Genomic DNA, 22,173 nt, shown 5'->3' on the forward strand with positions numbered 1-22,173 from the left:
AACTTCATTATTTTCCATAATTTTATCTTCTATACCACTTATTCATTCTGCTTCTCCCATCCATGTAGTCATTACATTCAGTTGTTTTTGCATCTTGGTTAAAGTTTTTTTTTTTTTTTTTTTTTTTTTAATTTTGAGCTGACTAGTTTTTAGGTCCTTTGTCTCTGTGGTGAGGGACTTCCTGGCATCTTCTATGCCTTTCACAAGCCCAGCTAGTATCCTTATAATTATTGTTTTAAATTCTGGTTCAGACATATTACTTATATCTGTTTTGATTTGCTCCCTGGCTGTAACCTCTTCTTGTTCTTTAATTCCTCTGTCTTGGCATTTTATCCAGGTCTCTGTCTTTGTGTGTTAGGAAAGCCTGTGTCTGGTCCTATTTCCACTAGAGCATTCTATGAGCAGCAGACCTGGTGTATGCAAGGGTTTGTACTGGTCTTTGGGGGAGGTGCCTGCTCTTGTCTGATTCCAATTCCACATCCCTAATAAAAAAGGCACCTGCAGAGTGCATGGGGGTGGGGCTTGGTGTAAGAGGCTCAAACCTACACTGTGTGTGCTATGTGGATCACTAAAGTGTGTCCTTGCTGATGGGAGGGGTGAAATATTGCGATGGCCTGCTCTAGTCCCCAGAGATAGGAGTTCATGCCTGCCATTATTCAGGAAGTACTCATAGAAGAGTGAATAACCTCTCTTCTTGTGTCCCAGGCGTACATCAGATCTCTGTTCTCACCCTATCAGTGTCCAAGCTGTCTCTCCTCCTGGCAGTTCAGTAATCCTGTGTTTTATCTCAGGTGCATGGCTGGGTTTCAAAACAAAATTTCAGGGACCTGGCATGATGGGGACCCACACTTATCCTCTATGGAGGGTCTTGCCACACTCTATCTGGTGCCAGTTTGTCCAAGAAAAGCAGTTACACAACTGCACAGGGGCTTGGATTTTATGGTAAAGCATAGCAAAAAGCTGGTGTCCAGGTTATCTGTCCTCAGCAGGTGTCTCTACTTCTATGTTTATGAATGTGGGAGCTCACTGGGGCCTGCTGACTCTTTTGTCCCCAAGAGGCAATGTCACCTCTCCCAAATGCACTCCAAGAAGGGGAACTTCTCTCCTAGTGCGACTCAGGGAATCCTCAGAGTATGCTGTCCTTTCCCGGGCCTCTGGCCTCCTGCATGGGAGCATCAATAAGCCTGCCAGGCTTGACCCTGGCAATGGTGCTGACTTCAAAAACTTCAAACTTCCAGCTCTGCAGCTTGTAAAAATGCAATAATCATCCCATCTTGTTTTCCCAGTCAATGGTTTTGGCAAAGTGTTTTTCTTGTGCAATCTCCTGCATGCTGCTTTCCCTCTCTCCCCTCTCTCTCCTTTCTGTGATCAGGGCTCCCTCCTCTCCATAGCACCTGTGATTATTTCCTCCCCCAAATCATGTCTCTGTACGTCCTACATTCCATGATGTGGCCCCTTTTCTCCCTCTAGTTGTGCAATTTGTCCTCTCAGTCCTCAGATTTCCTGCTTGTTCACAATGATTTGATAATTATCTAGCTGTATTCAAGTGACGAGGCAAACATAAAGTCCTACTATTCCATCACCTTAACTCCACCTAGCCTTATATCCTTTCTTCTATTCATTTTAAGTTTAATTCTCATGTCTTCTGGATTCTTAAAGTGAAAGCTGGGGTTGTTCATTTGAGCGATTTTTGTCTTTTGTAATATCATTTTGTGCTATAAATTCCTCTCAAAGTTCTGCTTTAGTGGCATCCAATAGCTTTTGATATGTTTGTTTTTCACTGTCATTCATTTCAAAGTACTTTATTATTTCCCTTTTGGATTCCTTGAACCATGGATTATTTGCCTTCCAAATATTTGGGGACTGAATGAGTTATAATTTAATTCCATTTCAGTCAGTGAAATACTTTGTATGACTTGAATCATTTAAAAATCATTGAGATTTGGAGAGCCAGGGTGGCGCCGCTGGTTGAGCATCTGACTATAGATTTCATCTCAGGTCATGAACTCGTGGTGATGAGATGGAGTCCTACTTTAGGCTCCGTGCTGGGTGTGGGGCCTTCTTGGGATTCTCTCTCCCTTTCTCTCTGCCCCTCCTATGCTCATGCACACACACACACACTCTCTCTTTCAAATAAAATAAGGTAAATTAAAATAGAATAAATAAAATCATTGAAACTTATTTTTGTTGCCCAAGATGTGATCTATCTTACATGCTTCATCTACACTTGAAATGAATATGGATTATGCTGTTTAGAGTTTGAGTATTCTGTAAAGATCAATTGGGTCAAGTTGGTTGGTACCGTTCAGGTCTCCTATGTCTTTATTGTGTTTCTATCTGGCAATTCTGGTTCTGTTATTCAGAAAAGCATATTTATCTTTCCAAATATAATTGTGGATTTATATTTATCAGCTTTTGCGCCATGTATTTTGAAGCTATATGATTCAGTTTAAAAACATTTAGGATTATAATGTTTTTTAAAAATTACTTATTAACAGATTTTATTTGTTAACATTATTATAAAGTGACATGATGCTATATTTTGAAAGCTACTTTGTCTGACATTAATGTTACCAGCATTCTTTTGATTAGTGTTAGCATGGTTTATCCTTTTCCAACTATTTACTTTTAATGATTTGCATCTCTAAGTTTTCTTATATATAGAATATAGTTTCGTCCTTTTTTATTTTTTATTTTTTTCTTTTATTTATTTTTTTAATGTTTATTTATTTTTGACAGAGAAAGAGAGAGCAAGAGCATGAGTGGGGGAGGGGCTGAGACACACACACACACACACACACACACACACACACACACAGAATCCGAAGCAGGCTCCAGGCTCTGAGCTGTCAGCACAGAGCCTGACGTGGGGCTCGAACTCACAGACCATGAGATCATGACCTCAACTGACTGGGCCACCCAGGCACCCCTAGTTTCGGCCTTTTTTAAATTTAATCAATCTTATAATCACTGATTTTTTTTTCACGTCAGATGGGTAATGTGCTGACATCGTAACAAGATATAAGGGTGCCACATATCACACAACATCATGAACACCCAATCATCACGCTTATGAACTACAAAAGGATCTATAATCACTGATTTTTAATTGTATTGAGACCATTTGTGTTTAATGTGATTATTGATATGTCAGGCTTAAGTCTATAAACTTATTTGCTTTCTATCTTACTATCTGCTTTTCATTCCCCTTGTCATTTTTTCTTCCTTCTTTTAAATTAATTAAATATCTGTTATGTTTATATTTTATTTCCTTTGCTGGCTTATTCTAAAACTGTTTGTTGTTTTGGGGATGCTTTAGGATTTAACACTTACACATATAGTATAAAAACCTTACAATTCTCTTGGCCTTTACATTATTATTGTCACACATTTTCTTCATATGCATGTTCTGTATCCCACAATACACTGTTTTACTTTGTCCTTAGGTCCTAAAATGGAATACCAAGAAAAAAATCTTACATATTTACTTTATAGTTGCCATTACTGGTGCTATTTCTTTCTTTTTTATGTATATATATCCTATCTTCTATCATTTCCATTATGTATAATGGAAAAAGTCATTACTTTGCTTTCAATTTTGAGGATATTTTTTAACACTCTAAAGATGTTTCTCCAGTGTCTCCTCACACTATTTCTGACAATAAGTTTTCTATAATCCTTAATTGTGTTTCCCTTTACATAATATGGTTTTTTTTTTTTCTGCTTTAAAATGTTCTCTTTATCAGGAACACTTTGATATGATATGCACTGGTGTAGTTTTGTGTTTGGAGTACACTGATTTGTTGGTCATCATATTTTGAAAATTTTTGGACATTATTTCTTCAAATATGTTTTGCTTTCCCTACATTTCTTTTAGGGACTCCAAATACATGTACATTATACTACTTGAAAGTTGTCTCAGATCTCAATGATGCCTTGGTCAACAAATTCTCTTTTCTGTTTGTGTGTCATTTGGGACAATTCTATTGCTATGTCTTTGGTTTCAATATACTTTTCTTTTGCCATATATAAATTTTCATTAATCCCATCCAGTTGATTTTTCACCTTAGAAATTGTAGTTTTTATATCTAGCATTTCGATTTGGGTCTCTCGTAAAGCTTCTGTGTATCTGCCTAACATTTTGAACATATGGTTGCACAATAAGTTTTTAATTTTATTAATGTTTATATACTTTTGAAAAAGGGGGAGGGGCTTTAGGAGGGGCAGAGAGAGACGAAGACACAGAATCTGAAGAAGGCTCCAGGCTCTGAGCTCTCAGCACAGAGCCCAATCCAGGGCTCGAACTCATGAGCCATAAGATCATGACTTGAGCCAAAGTCATATGCTCAACCAGCTGAGCCACCCAGGCACCCCTCACAATAGGTTTTTAAATCTCTGCTACTTCTAACATCTGTGTCAGTTCTATGTTGGTTTCAGTTGATTTTTTTTCCTCCTAATAGTAGGTGTGCTTTTGTGCTTCTTTTTATGTCTGGTTATCTTTGATAAGAAAGCTAGACATTGTGAATATTACCTTCTTAAGTGTTAGACATTAAAATATTCTTGTAAATATTCTTAAGCTTTGTTCTGGGATGTAATTAAGTCACTTGGAAATAATTTAATCTTTTTGGTTCCTGATTTTAATATTTATTAATCTGAATCAGAGCAGCATTTAGTCTAGTTCTAATTATTCCTTACCACTGAAGCAAATCCTCCTAAATGCCCTACTTAATGCTCCATGGATTTTGAGATTTTCCAGTGTGACTGGTAGAAACAGGTGTTATTAACTCTGTGTGCATATTGGCAACACTTAAATTTTCTCAGACGACTCCTTTGCCTCATATTGTTTCCTCACATGAACTGCTTTCTCAATTCTTTGATGAATGCTTACCCTGTGCAAATTTCTGGGGTTCTCTGTATATCTATCTCCTCTTCAGAACTGTATTCTGTGAATTCTGAAAGCCTTGATATTCCTAAATTCACTTCCATATCCTGACCTTACAGAATTCACCAAGTTCCATCTAGGCTCTTCTTCTTTGAGTTGTGAACTAAAAACTTGCACAGGGTAATAAGTTAATGCAAATGTAGGGATCACTTTGTTTATTATTTCTCTGGGATCACTGTACTTCATTGCTCAATGTCCAGTGTCTTGAAAATGTTTGTGCTGTACATTTTGTCTGTATGTTGTTGGTGTTGTTATAGTTATTATTTCAGGCAGGAGCATAAATTCAATCACTGTTTCTCTATCTTAGTTGGAAAGGTAAGTCAAATACAACTCTCAAAACAAGAACTATGCAAAAGTGCATAAAATATGATACAGAAAAAAGTAGTGTTTAAATGAATTGCTCACAATAATTCTCATAATCACGGTTCCACATTTGGGTCAAAATGTAGCATTTTCTCACTAGTTGATAAATTTTGTTTCCTGAAGTTTGAAATGACACTGTTTCAAACTTAAATTCTAGGTTAAAACGGAAACATTCAAAGAAATTAAAACAAATTATTTTATTTGAAAAATGGGATTTGTATGTATGAATTTTAGCAAAACCTCAAATAAAGTATGAACTTAGTAGAAAATAATTGAAAGTTGAAAATTTTCATCTTTGCCTCTTTTTGGTTCCTCAATTTATTTATCAAAGAATAAGCTTCACCCAAAGATGGTGCTTCTTAGGAAAATACCAAGTTCTGTAAGTTATTTAGATAATTTTATATTTTCATTACATCTAGAAAAACCTTAGCTGATTTTACTGATACAATCTATCTTTTCTCTAAAATTTATTTTGAGAGAAAGAGAAAAAAAGGGAGCATGTGTGTGGCTGGCGGTGAGGGGGAGAAGGGAGAGAAAGTCCCAAGCAGGTTCTGCACCAATAGAAAACTGTGAATTTATGATCTGAGCTGAAATCCAGGCAGATGCTTAACGAACTGAGCCATCCAGGTTCCCCACAATCTCTCTACCTTAAGCAAAAGAAGACCGACAGTTACATGCCCTGTTCACATTAAGAAAGGCAAATTGTCAAGCATGGGTTATAATTTAAAAATATATACAGACAGAAATGATACAGTATGATATAAAATTTTCAAAGAAAAGCAAGAAATAATCAGCATGTCTATGAAATACTGTCAGTATTATAGCATTGTGTATTAAGATCACAAATTTCCTTATTTTCTATGAAATTATTCTCACTGAGTTTCTTTGAAGTGGGATAGATACTCTGAGAATCACATACATGGTGAAAACTCTTCAAAGTTCAACCTTTAGGCTTGTTAAGCTCAATGAAATTCATATAAAACAAAATCCTGCTGTAATTTCTCATTTTTTTCAGTCTCCTAGGACTTATTTTAATAAGGTTTCAATATATTGTTTGAAGTAATCATTTTCTTTCAACTCTATAAAGTAACAACTTTCCAACAAACTTCCAAATTTATGAACTTTTGCTCAAACTAATTATTAAAATCAATATAGATATATAACTTGAAATACTTCATATCACAAGGTACCTATCTACAATTAAAAATTATAAAAACAAATTTAGTTATTTTTTCCATAAATAAAGACAAAATACACAGATCTCTTTTTCATCCCTATCATTAGCTTTGGAAAATTTCCTAGCTTCATGTATCTCAGAGTATCAATTGTTCAAACAATAATAGTTTGGCTGGCTCACAATGTGAAATACTAACTAGTACTTGGTTTTAAACAAACAAAAATGCAGAATTATGCTTCACTTTTCAAATAAAGTTTTTTCTTATATTAAAATGCTATACTTCTACAGCAAATATTTGCTTATTTATTTACATTCTTACTGTCTATAAGGTACTGTGTTCTGTACCATTGATATAGCAGATAAAAAGTTATATCAGGATAAAAAGTTTGAAAAAGGTTCCTGTACTCATGGAATTTACACTTGTTAGAGAAGATAGCCAATGACTATGATCATCATTGTGATAAGTCTTATGGCAGAAATAAAAAGGCACTATAACAGTAAAAATTTTGGTGGGGAGCTACTTTAGATAAAGTGGTCAGAAAACATCTCTTGGATAGTAGGATATTTGACCTAAGACCTGTAGGACTATGGAGTTGATAATGGGACTAATCAAAGGATAAGCATTCCAGGCTTTCATTGCTGAAGGCAAATGAAAAGTCCTAAGATGTCATAGAATTGAGATCTTCTAGGAACAGAAAGACAACTAGTATTATTGAAGCACAATAAGCTGAAAGAGGTTGGTTGCTTGGAGGTAAAGATAAACATGTAGTCAGGAGCTATAACACAGAAGCTCATGTGTACCATTTTGAGACATATGGTTTTATAAAAAAATATAATATGTTGTAAGCAGAGAATGACAGAATGCTCAAACTGGCATCCAGGAAAAAATTCATATCCCAAGATACTTCTTCCATTTTATCAACAAATAGGTTTAATATCACACTTGTTATGAAAATCAAAAATACCCCAAAAAGGCTTCATTTTTACTTTTAAAATATGTTAGGATTACGGTCCAATATGAAGTTCTAAACTGTAAAACACCTGAACAAAGTCTATGCAAATGGATTAACTGAGCAGTTGTAAGAGGCAGCCAACGTTCAATAACACTATCATTTCAAGTCTAATCTGCCAATTGAATATTTATATAGATCAGTAGACTCCATTGGAAGGTTATTCAATTCAGTACATTTTTGCATGCAAGATATTGTACCTGGTGCTCTGAGGGATACTGAAATGAATATGACGGTTCTCATAGGGATTTAGAGACTAATACGGGGTAAAAAAGAAACTAAATATTCGATAATAGTGGACCTGAAAATCAAAAGACATTTTCTTTTCTCTTTTCCAAATTCTATCTCTTATACTAATTCATTACAGGATCTTGATCAGGAGTGACATCGACCCTTAAACAAACACTTCAGGATAAACTTCTTTACCAAGTGTTAATTTTAAAGCAAATAGAGGATAAGAGATCCTCTCATCATTCAGAGGTCAATATTTGGACTTTTGGTTTCAGCTTAAGTGCTTGAGGTAGACTTTTCTAACAGACTTTCCCTTTGTTGCAATTATTTTCTCTTGAATGAAAAGTTTCTTTTTAGGTACCTAAAAAAAAGTCCTCTAACAGCTACATGACATGTATTTTACCACCCTACCCCCTCTAAAAAATAGATTAGGGTAATAAAATGCATGTGATAATTCTTATGCCATTACAATTTGTAGTTTGGTGTAGAGTGGATTGAAATAGTTTTTAAAGTCAAATGTGTACTAAATTTCCTGCATTAAATACAAATGCATTCTACAGAAAATATAGACATTTAACTAAATAGTAGATTTATTTAAGCAAAACACACACATTAGTGTACACACAGGTGATTATCATTAATTCCAGCCAGTATAATCATACAAGGAACAGGCACGTGTCTAAAGAGTAAAAGAAATAGTCTAAAACAAAAAATAATAATTAGTGTGTTTGGAGGGTGGGATCAAACTGCGTAATTTAGTTTTTTCTCTAAAAATATTATTAATGTAATAATGCTTTATAAAAAAATCATATGACTTCACTCCTATGAGGACTTTAAGAGACAAAACAGATGAACATAGGGAAGGGAAGCAAAAATAATATAAAAACAGGGAGGGGGACAAAACAGAAGAGACTCATAAATGTGGAGAACAAACTGAGGGTTGCTGGAGGGGTTGTGGAAGGGGGGATGGGCTAAATGTAAGGGGCACTAAGGAATCTACTCCCGAAATCATCGTTGCACTATATGCTAACTAATTTGGATGTAAATTAAAAAAAATAAAAAATAAAACAAGTTAAAAAATTTTTAAATGTCATTTCTCTTCAGGAAGACCATATTATCCAGTTCTTTTTATTATGATATGCTAACTAGTTAGGATATCCATATTTGTTTAAACTGAAACAAGTTTATTTTACTGTATGTATTGCATGGATACCCTAGGAACATAAATGTCCATCATTACAATTCAAAATATAAAGTGGATTTTTAAAATTTCCAAATTGTTCCCAAAAGATATCTTATTAAAAAGGCAATTCCCAGTGGTTGTATTTGTAACAGCACCATATTTCTTTCTATAAATTAAAAATCTGGCAAATAATTATTAAATGCAACATTTAGGATTGGTTCTATCATTTTAATGACAAGTTACCAAATTGTAGGCATGAAAGTAATCAGTAGAGTTAATGTGTTGGATCACAAATTTCAAAGAAATTAGTAACATTTACATGTAGCACTGTCTTGCTTTAAAAATAAAATTACTGCTGAATAGAATAGGAAAAGAAATTTTATACTGTTCTTGCACTCATGGCATGTATCAGTGCAGAAACCTAGAAGCTAATGGTGTATCTAATGGCACATAATACATAACGAAGAATATACACAAACATACATTCTTCAAATTCTTGCTGCCTTTCCTCATATTAAGCCATAATTTCTCCATTGTTTACTTTTAGAATAAATACAAATGCCACTTATCTATTTTCAGTACCAATGAGACTTCCTTCTTTCCAGGCTCAGGAAGATAAGACATTAAGCCTTGGAATTATATTATTGTTCCTATATCATTTTCCACTAGAATTGCCCTTCCCCTTCTTTCCATCTCCTATCCACACTGTAATATTCTACCCAAGTATATATATTTTCGTTCATTAAGTGTCCTTGAAAACAGTTAGTAAACTCTTTTCTCTCTTTTATTCTGATGCATGGCTTGAATGTAGAATATTTTGCCCATTATTTAACATTACTGAACACTCATTACAGGCAAACCACTAATACTAAAATAGATAAAACTAAAATACAATAGAGTCCATAATACATCCAGGAGTTGCAGAATTATTTGGACAGAATGTTAGTGTATAAAACTTAAGTTCTATATTTAGTCAGCAAATATTTATTTAGCAACCACACTGTACCAGGTTCTGATCTACACACTGCTTAGTATAGATCATAGATAGATAGAAAGATAGATAGATAGATAGATAGATAGATGATAGATAGATAGATATAATTTCTGCCTTCATAAAGATTACAATCTGGCTTTCAATTCAGTCCTGGCTCTACAACTTAAGGACTTTGAGCAGATGTCATTTATTCTCTTTGTATCTTATTTTGCCCAGTTAAAAAAAAAAAAATCACTGTAATGACATCTTCAAAAATTACTATGAGAATAAAATAATAAATATGAAGGCTATTAGTCCATTTAAAGTGCTAAATAAATTGGCAAGTATTTTTTTAAATCACTTTTGGTATTTCCTTTTAATATTTAAGTAACTGAATCTTATTTCTCCAAAAAGACAGTAAGCTTCTTGAATGCAGAACTATTGTTATATGTTTCTTGGTAACCACCACAGTGCTTAGAGTCATTTTTGTTATATAGCAGTTTGCCCAAAAACTATTGTTTAATATAATGTGCTTGATTAAACAATAAAAAGATAAATATTTCTCCCTTACTTCTTTCATAAACATGTGCTGAGTGACTAATAATCACTCAGTAGAAAAGACCAAAATAATTTGGATTTTTCTTTTTTATGGGTCATGCACTATAAAAAATGATGAGAAAGATTCAAATGATAGATGACTAAACAATCCCAACAGATACATTAGTACTTTTATGATAATGACTCTAGTTTAAACCAGCACTCATCCTAGTCTATTGCAGGTAAATATGACTACATATGCTTTCAAAACTCAAGAAATCCTTACACAATGGCCCATCAACAGCTAAGGATATGATTTGAAGTCTCTTTGGTTTTGGTTTTTTCTAAGATTCAGTAGAAGCTATAAAAAGATTGGGTCACATGATTATTTTTCTATATAAGAGAAAACTAGATAATTTATCATTTAATTGAACTCATATTACAAATACATTCTTTTCCATTATTTGCTTAATAGAACTTCAACTAAAATTAGTAGGAGCTGATATGCATTTTGTAGAAAGGAGAAGTAATCTATCTGAGTCTTCTATTGACAGTTCAAAATGACTGAATATATCTTCTCCAAAAATAGTCTATTGGCAACTTGACCAGGAACTCTAAACACTTGCATGCAAATCATTTAATTTCCCTAAGAGTCATATTCTTCTTGTGGACCATATTCTAGATTCAGCTGGGCTTAATATATGTTACAGGCAGAGTAAACAAAATAGCTATACTTTTATTGTAATCTTGATTCCTTTTCTGGACTTTCTTTTTTCATTTCCATAAATTTTCTATCCTTGTAATTATAAAGGCACTCAGTCAAGGTCTTCAACATTTTTATGATGTGCTTGTGAGTTTAGTTATTTCCTGTTCATTTACCAAATATTTGCAAACCCTTAATATGTACCAAACATTGTGTTAGTTACTAAGGATAGAGTACTCAACAAGATGGACTGAGTCTTGGAACTTACATTATACACAAAGAGAAAGTAAACATGCAAATTAATAAAGGACAATATGATTTTAGATAATGATAATGCTAGGGAAAAAAGCACATAGCAGGTTAGTCAGTAACTGGTTATGAAAGACTGCTTTAACTAATGTGATCAGAAAAGGCCTCTTTGAGGGAGTGACATTAAAAGGAGAATACAAATGAGGAGAAGGAGTTGTAAAAATCCATTAGAATATCCACAAAAATTAACTCAAAATAGATCATAAACTTAAATGTAAAGTTAAAAAATGGAAATTCTAGAATATAACACAGGAGCAAACCTAGGTGACTTTGAGTTTGGTGATGACTTTTAGATACAACACCAAAAGGACTATCCATGTAAGAAAAAAATTGATAGGTTGAATTTCATTAAAATGAAAAAAAAAAAAAAAACAACAACAAAAAACCTCTGCTCTGTGAATGGAATTTTAAGGGAATAAAAAAAATAAATCACAGTCTGAGAGAAAATACTTGGAAAACTATTACAGAAAGGACTTGTATCCAAACATTACAAAGAACTGAAAAATCAACAGTAAGAACACAAAGAACCTAATTTAAGAAATGGGCAAAAGATCTGCAGAGACCCACCAAGAAAGATATATAGATGACAAAAAGCATATGAAAAGGTGCTCAATATCGATGCCACCAGGAAGTTACAAACAAAACAATGAGATACTATCATGCACATATTGGACTGGTTAAAATTCACAATGTTGACAACAGCTAATGCTGGTAAAGATGTGGGTGAACCAGAAACTCTCATTCTATGCTGATGGGAATGCCAAACAGTACAGATACTTTAGAAGACATTTTGGCAGTTCTTTATAAAACTAAACATACTCTTACCATATGATCTAGCAATTGTGTTCCTTGGTATGTACCCAAAGGATTTGAAAACTTATGTCTACACAATATCTTGCATATGGATGTTTATAGCAGCTTTATTTATAATTGCCAAAACACAGAGGCAGCTAAGATATCCTTTAATAGGTGAATGGAGAAACAAACTGTGGTACATCCAGAGAAGGAAATGGTATTCAGGAATAAAAAGAAATGAGCTGTTAGGCCATGAAAAGATATGGAAGAACCTTAAATGCATACTACTAAGTGAAAGAAGCTGGTCTCCACAGCCCACATACTATACAATTCCAACTATATGATGCTCTAAAACCACAACTATGGAGATGGTAAAAAGATCAGTGGTTGCCAAAGGCTTGAGAGGAGGCAGGAAAGGATGAATAGGTGAAACATGGGGGAATTTTAGAGCAATGAATCTATTTTATAGTATACTGTTAAGACAGATACATGACATTATGTATAAGTCAAAAAAAAAAAACATAAAATCATACAACAGAAGGAGTGGACTCTAATGCAAACTATGGACTTCAGCTAATAATGCACCAATATCCGTTTATCAGTTATAACAAACATACCATACTAAAGCAAGATGTTAATAATAGAGGAAACTAAAGGAGGTACGGCGGAAGAGTGGAGGAAGAGGGAATATATGCAAACTCTCTGTGCTTTCCTCCCATTTCTTTTGTAAACCTATCACTGCTCTGAAAAAATCATTGGAAGATCCACGGGCAGGGACAGGGAATTCTAGGCAAAGTGATTAGCATCCACAGCAGAAATCCATTTGATATGTGCAAATCAGTGTGACTGAAATGTAGAGGAAGGAGTGGATTGAGATGACATCCATGAGGTAGAAACTCTCATGAAAGTTCTCAGAGGCCACGGAGACATTTTTAATACATTCCAGATACAAGAGTAATTATTCTGGGATTTTATATGGAATACTTGATCTGATTTCCCCCCAAATACATTTGGTTACTAAGAGCATGGATTTCAGGGATATAGTGGGAGGATAGTTAGGGAGAAAACTTAAGCAAAAAGAAAAGTTAGGGGGTGATTTCAAAAGTTCAGTCATGGGGCGCCTGGGTGGCGCAGTCGGTTAAGCGTCCGACTTCAGCCAGGTCACGATCTCGCGGTCCGTGAGTTCGAGCCCCGCGTCAGGCTCTGGGCTGATGGCTTGGAGCCTGTTTCCGATTCTGTGTCTCCCTCTCTCTCTGCCCCTCCCCCGTTCATGCTCTGTCTCTCTCTGTCCCAAAAATAAATTAAAAACGTTGAAAAAAAAAATTTTAAAAAGTTCAGTCATGTACACTTCTGTAATTTCAATATTTTGCAACTCAGTTTCTTGTTTCTAATTCTGATAAAAGCCACTTTACACTTAATTTTTAAGTAAAGACTTAAAAATGCTGATAAATTGTTCAGGTCTATGAATATTATTACCTTCATTGTACCCAGGATGTCAGTGAAGTAAATATTCCCCAAGTGAATGCAAGTAGTAATCAAATATGTTAAAATACAATTCTTTATAAAATGACCAATTTTGCAAGATGTTGGCACAAATGTCTGTGTTGTTGTTCTCTGTTTTAACTGAACACTGCTTATTTTCACATGCTTTTTTGTTTGCATTACAGAAGTTAAAAATCATTTGGAGAAGTCATCCTGAGGGAATTTAGTTCAAAATTCCCAAATTAACTCTCTTTCCAGGCAAGTACTGAGGAGTTGTCCATATGCTGATGCTAAGCCTGAAAGATCTTGGATTATCCTTAGTTTGTAGCTGTGCAGCTGTAATGCAATTCTGATCTATTTCATAGCTGCTAATGACTCAACACCTGAGACCTTGAAGTATAACAGCCAAGGTTGTTTTGCAAAGCAATGCAATAAAATAAAGCAGGATCTCTCATGTATGCAAAAGTACTCTGAAATTGTAAGGCTGATATAAAAACATATGCTTCTATCAAGTGCTTCGAACATAAATGATTTCATTTCTACATAGTCACACATTCACACATATATCATGATATGCAGAATTTATTGCAAACCATGCAAACAATATAAAGAAGGTAATGACAAATGATAAGTAATTAAGAATTCACTAGAGAGGTCAGATAGGGAGATTATGCTGAGTCAGGGAGCTTAAATGCAAATGTGAAATTTATGCATGTGTTGGGCCATTGCGCCTGTGCCCTCAGTGAACTATTCGATCAACAAGCACAATTTAACATCAAAACTCTGTTGATTCACAATAGCAGGTCAGAAATGATTACTATAAAGAAAGATTTACACAGTGAACACTACATTATGTTATTTGATACTTATTAACTGTACTTAACACTGTTTGTTATTATTTAATTATTTATTATAAACAAGTACTTTTGGAATCAGAGAAAATCTTAGGATCACATAGTTAACCTTGCACCCATTTTAGAGAGGAGGCTAAGAGTAAATAAGGAGACTGAAAGAAAAGAGAAGAAACACAGCCAGTTCAACATAATATAATGTTAAAATTTGGTTAATTTCACAAGGTTCTTTCAAAATTTTACTATCCTTTTAAAAAAATTTTTTTTAATGTTTATTTATTTTTGACAGAGAGAGAGAGAGAGAGAGAGAGAGAGAGAGAGAGAGAGAGACAAAGCATGAACAGGGGAGGGGCAGAGAGACAGGGAGACACAGAATCCAAAGCAGTCTCCAGGCCCTGAGCTGTCAGCAAAGACCCGACGTGGGGCTTGAACTCACAGACAGTGAGATCATGACCTGAGCTGAAGTTGGACAGTCAACCAGCTGAGCCACCCAGGCACCCCAAAATTTTACTATCCTAAGAAAAATTTTGATGACCAGTTTATATATAGCACAGGGACCATAAGAGATTCATTTTGTTCTGTAGCAGCTATCTTTTCTTGGTCAATGAAACAAGAATATCATATTATTAAAATAATACTAAAAGACTACCTTTTTCAAAGTACTTGAAACTTAAAAAAAAATAAGTACACATTAAATTGAAATCAATTATATTATAAAATCTAGGTAGTTCAAAAAAATTCCAAATATGGCACATTTTAAACATAAAAATTCATTCAAAAAATTGACTCCCAAAGTTTTGATTTACCTATCCTCATTTCTAAAATTTTCCATTTAGATTCTTAGCACATTATATTCTCTCATGGTAAGGATAGTTTGGGGAAGTCTTTCTTGAATAAAGTACATAGGAATAAATAAAATCCAGTTAAAAATAAAAAGTTGTTGGAAATAAGGAAAATAACTGAAAATAACATGAAGAAAACCAAAAAATTCTACTTATAAAGATGTTTGTCTCATAATTCAGCTTTATGTCTTGGATTAGACAGATCATCTATGTTGCTAACATTTTGTTGTTGTTGTTGTTGTTGACTTTTACATCAAAAATGCATACAGGTCTCTCATAAAACAAGTTATTTGGCATGACTTATAAATGAAGTAACTAGAATATAATCTGCTAAACTCTGGAGTGTACATGTACAAATATATTTATACTCTGATTTTATCTTCAAATTGTTAGAAAAAAGAAAAATGTGATTTAATAAACATATAAATGAAAAAGAAGTTCTGTGAAATATTTGGATTATTACTTTTGTTTGAATAGCGAAAATGATAAGTATTAGGTACCAAAAATGTGTGTGGTAAGATGCATTCCAAATTATTAACTGATACTCTCTACCTTTCCACTTCCAGTTCCTATCTACCTTACAATCTCACTCCCCTGAAGATAGACCTTAATTCTCCCATTAGTCCAAGGACTAAATAATTTTCTCTCTCCTTTGGTACCTATAAGCCCCCTAAAATGTGAAAATAACCCCTGGGAAAAGGATGGTGAAGATGCTGAGTGACTAAAATTAACTTCCCTACCTGGTGGCAGGGGCTTATAATGGAAACTAAGTAGATTTTAGAAAATTTTTCAAAATTACATTCCTCTACCCCTGGGGTTATGGACTGTGATTTTATCTGCTTCTTGTATAAAGATAACATTGCCCCAAATCAGAACAAAATCTTTATCATAAGTATTTACTCATTTAGTTACTGAATCACAACAGAATAGTTTAATCCTCTGCTAAAATAAATTTACTTTATTTCTTTGTGTTAAAACATTAAAAATTACATAATCTAGGTAAAATGGCATAATTCTTCAACAAAGGGATTTTAAAATCATCTTATTGTTCCTGACATAGAAAGGTTTGGTCAAAATGAGAACTGCTTAAGACACACTCTCTGGCTCTCTATGTAGATAACTCATCTGGACAACCCAGAAGTGCTCTTAGAAAATACATCCAAATATACATTCTGGGATCTCCCCTATCAAAACAACCAAATTTAGACTAAACACACGAACACATACACACACACACACACGCCACACACATTTGAAAGTACTGAAAAGTGAAACAACAAAAAATCCAACAGGAAGATAAACAGTTAAGAAAAGTGAGCACTGGGAAGAAGGACATGGCTCAAGATTTGTTATGTATTTTTCTTAATTTAGCAAAAGGGGGGGGGGTCCCAGTCTACAAAATTGGAATGGATAAAACATTAAAACATGCAGCCTTATAAAAAATAAATAATGGAATTTAAGTAAAATCATATCTACTAAAAAGTGTTTGTGTGTGTGTGTGTGGGTGTGGGTGTGTGTGTGCGCAAACTGAGAAGAAAGTCAGAATTTGGAAGAATTCGCACATGCATATAAAAGTTCCACACCAATTTCTGGCAGACCCCTGAATAAAGCATGCAGAAGGCAGACTCCAAGTAGCTCAGCTATAGTTAAAACAACTGAAGTGACATTTGAATTGCTGGCCAATTTCAGGGGAGATAGACCTTGTAGTTTGAATTCATCCAAATAAAATGCCTTCTAATACAAAAGGAATCAACACAGTTGAGAAAAAAATAACAGAATTTAGACTATCTACAACATATATTAAGCAAACTTAAGATACAATCCAAAACAATTCAACATACAAAGAAAAAAAAAAAAAAAAAAACATGTGACTCATTCTTAAGAGAAAAAAAAGTCAACAGACTACAAACCCAAGATGACCTAGATGTTGGAACTAGCAAAGGAGTCTAAAATACCTACAATAATTGTGATCAAAGACATAAAGGAAAATATGCCAACATACAATAAAAATGTCCAATCTCATTAGAAAAGTGGAAACCATATAAAAAAACAGATGGAAATTGTGTAATAAAAAATACAATCTGAAACATAAAATTCACTAGATAGAATTAGTAGCAGAATGGAGATGACTGAAGTAAGAAAAGACTGAAGGAAGGAAGTGGATGGAAAATAGATTATATAAATAGTCTAATCTGAATAACAAATAACTAAAAACATTAAAAATAATGAGCAGTGTCTTGGGACCATGTGGTACAACATTAGAAGATCCAAAATATGTCAACAAATTCTACAACATAGATATAGCAGACAAATGCCTTTAAAGACAAAATTTACAAAAACTGACACAAAATTAAGTATAATATATGAGTAGTACTACATCTATTATATATATACATTTATTATAAAAAAATACTCCCACAAAGAAAGCTATGTGACTATATGGTTTCAGTGGTGAATTTCATTAAACATTTAAGGAAGAAATAATCCTATACAAACTGTTTCATCAGATAGAGGAGCAGAAAATACTCCCCTGCTGGTTTCATAAAGACAGTATAACCACAATACAAAATTATAAACAGAGGCACCTCGGTGACTTGGTTAAGTGTCTGACTCTTAATTTGGCTCTGGTCATAATGTCACAGTTGTGGATTGTGAGATCGAGCCCTGCATCAGGCTCTACATTGTGTGAAGCCTGTTTAAGATTCTCTCTCTCTCTCCCCATACCCCTACCCCACTCATGCACTCTCTCTCTCTCTCTCTCAAAAATAAATACATAAACAAACAAATAAATAAAATTTATAGAGCATAAAATTACAGATAACTGTGTCTCATATCCTTTGAAAATACTATTAATATTATCCTGCAATATATAAAAAGAATGATGCATCACAATCATGTTATTTTTGTTGCTTGTTATATACAAATTCAGGATTGATTTAACGTTTAAAAATCAATTATCATTCACTGTATTAAGAGACTAAATGAGAAAAATCATATGATCATTTCAGTAAATATAGAAAAGAATTTGATAAAATTTAACATCTATTCATGATGCAAACTAGAGCATCTATACAAAAACTACAACTAACATTATATTTCATGGTAAAATATTCAATATTTTAACCTAATACTGGGAACAAATAATTCCTATTCACATAATTTCTATTCAACATTTTACTGGAGGTCTTGCTAAGTACAATAAAACAAGAAAAATAAATAAAAGGAATAAAGATTGTAAAGAAAGAAGAAAATTCTATTTCTAGATGCCATGAGTGTTTATGTCAAATATCCTAAGAACTCTACAAAATAATGATTACATCTAATGAGTGAAATTAACAATGTCACAGGATATAAGCTAGATGTACAAAAGCCAATTGTATTTTTCTATTGTAGCAGTAAATGGTTGGAAAATGAAATTAAGAAAACAATTCTGTTTGGGGAGCTTGGGTGGTGCAGTGTGTAGGGTACCTGACTCTTACTTTCAGTTCAGGTCATGATCTCACAGCTCATGAGTTCGAGACCCTCATCAGACTCTATGCTGACAGCATGGAGCCTGCTTGGGATTCTCTCTCTCCCTCTCTCTCTGCTCCTACCCCACTCTCTCTCAAAATAAATAAACACTTTAAAAAAAAAAGAAAACAATTCTGTTTATCAAAGCATGAAAGTATATAATATTCTTAAGAATACACTTAAAACAATAAGTTTCGACTTCTATACTGAAAACTACAAACAGAAATTAAACAATAAATAAATTGTGAGATACTGTGTTCATGGATTGTAAGATACAGTATACTTAATTAAGATGTAAATTATTCCTAAATTAATATATAAATTAAACACAATAACAATCAGTTACCTCAAACTTTTTTTTGGTAGAAATAGACAAGATGATTCTAAAATTTCTAGGGAAATTTAAAGAAATTGGAATAGTTTAAAGATTTTTGAAAAGAACTTTGGGGTACTTATCCTACCTGACTTCAAGGCTGACTAAAACTAGGTTAATGAAGACACAGTATGCTTTTGGCATAAGAATGAACAAAGAGTTCAACATAAAAAATAGAGAGATAAGGAATAGGCCCACACTTTCACAGCTATTTCAATTTTTAGATGTTTATTATTTTTGAGAGAAAGAGAGAGTGAGCAGGGCAAGCGCAGAGAGAGAGAGGGAGACAGAATCTGAAGCAGGCTTCAGGCTCTGAGTCCCCAGCACAGAGACCAATGTGGGGCTTGAACTCACAAACTGTGAGATCATGACCTGAGCTGAAGTTGGCTGCTTAACCAAGTGAGCCACCCAGGAACCCCATATCTATTTCATTTTGTATAAAAGCACCAAAGAACACCAATGGGGAAAAGTCTTTTTTGCCATGTGGTACTGGAATAACTAGATAACAAACAGCAATATATATATATGTGTGTGTGTGTGTGTGTGTGTGTGTGTGTGTGTGTGTGTGTATACATATATATATATATACACACACACACACATATATATTTATATATGTATGTATATACATATATATATTTATATGTATGTATGTGTCTGTGTGTGTATATACATATATATATATATATACACACACAAATATATATACCCAAATTCACATTATACTGAAAAAAATAATTCTAGATGAATCCTAGATTTATAGATTAGAACTATAAAGATTTTAGAAGAAAGCAAAGGAGAATACCTTTGGAGATTAGAATAAGCAGAGGTTTTTAGGATAGGTCATAGAAGGCCCTAATCATAAAAGAAGAGAAATAATAGTTTAGACTTCATCAAAAGTAAAAACTTCAGCTTATCAGGCAAAAATTACCCTGTGGCTGAAAAATACCTGGGCAGTAGTTACTGCTGAGAGATGTAAGTGGATATTGAATGGGAAGGGGCATGAGAGAACAATTTTCTGAGATAATAACATTTCATATCATATAGAAGAGGTTTGGGTTGCATTGTTTTATGTATATACTGGCAGTCACCAATGGTACACTTAAGAATTGTGCAAAACAAATATTGAAATCTATTCAAATAACATATATGGTGAAATATTGTGAGTAACTGTGATGGTATCGATAACTTAAATGCATTAAAATATAAGATTCATTGATGCAAGGATGGGGAGGATAGATGGATAAATTAAGTATAGTGAAATATTAATTATGGAATGAATATTGTAGATAGATTAGTGTTCAAGATTAAAATCTTAAAGTGTTTCTCTATTTTAGAAAACACTAGGGCCAGTGTGACAGGCATTCCAATTGAAGCTTTTACTATTGGCAAGAGAATAAAAGGTCAAACCTCTCTAAGCCACAAAATGTTTTCCTCACAGGAAAGGGCTAATTACATTTCCAAAAGATAGAAGTGGGTGTGTGGGAGAGAAAAAATGCCAGAAATTCACTGATTATATGATAATGATACACTGATGATTTATTTCAAGCTAGTAACTTTGATTTAATAAAATACTATCTAAAGTTAAAACAATAATAATAATTAGTATTTTTAATTGTAGAATGTATTTCCCTGCTATGTGTATTAAACTGCACCTCCATCCCATTTTATAGATGCAAAAGGTTAAGTGATTATTAAGTCATTATGCCTCAGATCAACAAGTGTCAAAACCTGCAATAAACTCAAATTTTCTATTGCAAATACAGTGCTTTTTGTACCATGATTTCACACTGCTTTTGGGAAATGTTAGTGGTTCCAAAAATTACAAGGAATTTTATTTTTTAGTAGACTTTGCCTAAAATGGTAAATATATTCCTCTGAGAATATTTTTTTTTTTTTTTAAATATTTTCCAACGTTTATTTATTTGTGGGACAGAGAGAGACAGAGCATGAACGGGGGAGGGACAGAGAGAGAGGGAGACACAGAATCGGAAAACGGCTCCAGGCTCTGAGCCATCAGCCCAGAGCCTGACGCGGGGCTCGAACTCACGGACTGTGAGATCGTGACCTGGCTGAAGTCGGACGCTTAACCGACTGCGCCACCCAGGCGCCCCCTCTGAGAATATTTTTATGACCTATGCATAATAAAACTTTTCCTGCATAGCAGAAATCTTTTAAAATCAGTCATGCAAAAGAAAAATGATAACATTGAACACATCAAACCAACTCATTTAAGATTATTATTTGAAATAGCTGAAAAGTTTTTAATCTGGGGAAAGAAATGGAATCCAGACCAGGAGGCACAGACAGCCCCAAACAATAACAACAAATGCAGATTCACACCAAGACATATTGCAATGAAAAAGGCAAAATATAGCAATACAAAAATAAAATATTAAGAGCAGCAGGATAAAAGGAGACAGTTACATACAAAGGAAACCACATAAGGATATCAGCAGATTTTTCAGCAGAAACTTTCCAAGCCAGAAAAGAGTGGCATGATTTATTCAAAGTGATAAATGTGAAAAATCCTGCAGCCAATAATATTCTATTCATCAAGGCTATCATTAAGAATAGAAAAGAGACCAAAAATTTCCTAGACTAAAATAAAAGAGTTCATAAACACTAAACTAGCACTGCAAGAAATATAAAAGGGGACTCTGAGTGGAAAGGAAAGGCCAAAAATGTCAGTATGAAGATAGAAATACAAAAGCAGTAAGAATGAATATTTCTGTAAAAAATCAGTCAAGGAACTCACAAAATAAAAGGATGTAAAATATGACACCATATACCTAAAATGTAGGAAGAGTAAAGAAAGAGTTCAAACTTAAACAACTATCAACTTAATATAGACTGCTATATGCAGAAGATGTTATAGACAAACATAATGGT

General features: G+C 33.6%; 1 protein-coding gene and 1 non-coding gene across 3 annotated transcripts in view; both read right to left on the minus strand.

Moving 5' to 3' along the window:
• The window catches only part of SPAG16 (sperm associated antigen 16), a 1,016,466-nt gene that overhangs the window by 126,671 nt on the left and 867,622 nt on the right, over positions 1-22,173 (minus strand). The window lies entirely within an intron of this gene.
• Positions 2,986-3,089, minus strand: LOC132674121 (small nucleolar RNA U13). Its single transcript, XR_009608431.1, has one exon. It is a non-coding gene; the product is annotated as a small nucleolar RNA U13 (small nucleolar RNA).

The sequence above is a fragment of the Panthera onca genome, chromosome C1 (assembly GCF_046562875.1).
Source record: "Panthera onca isolate mPanOnc1 chromosome C1, mPanOnc1 haplotype 2, whole genome shotgun sequence".
In the NCBI taxonomy this organism is placed as follows: domain Eukaryota; kingdom Metazoa; phylum Chordata; class Mammalia; order Carnivora; family Felidae; genus Panthera; species Panthera onca.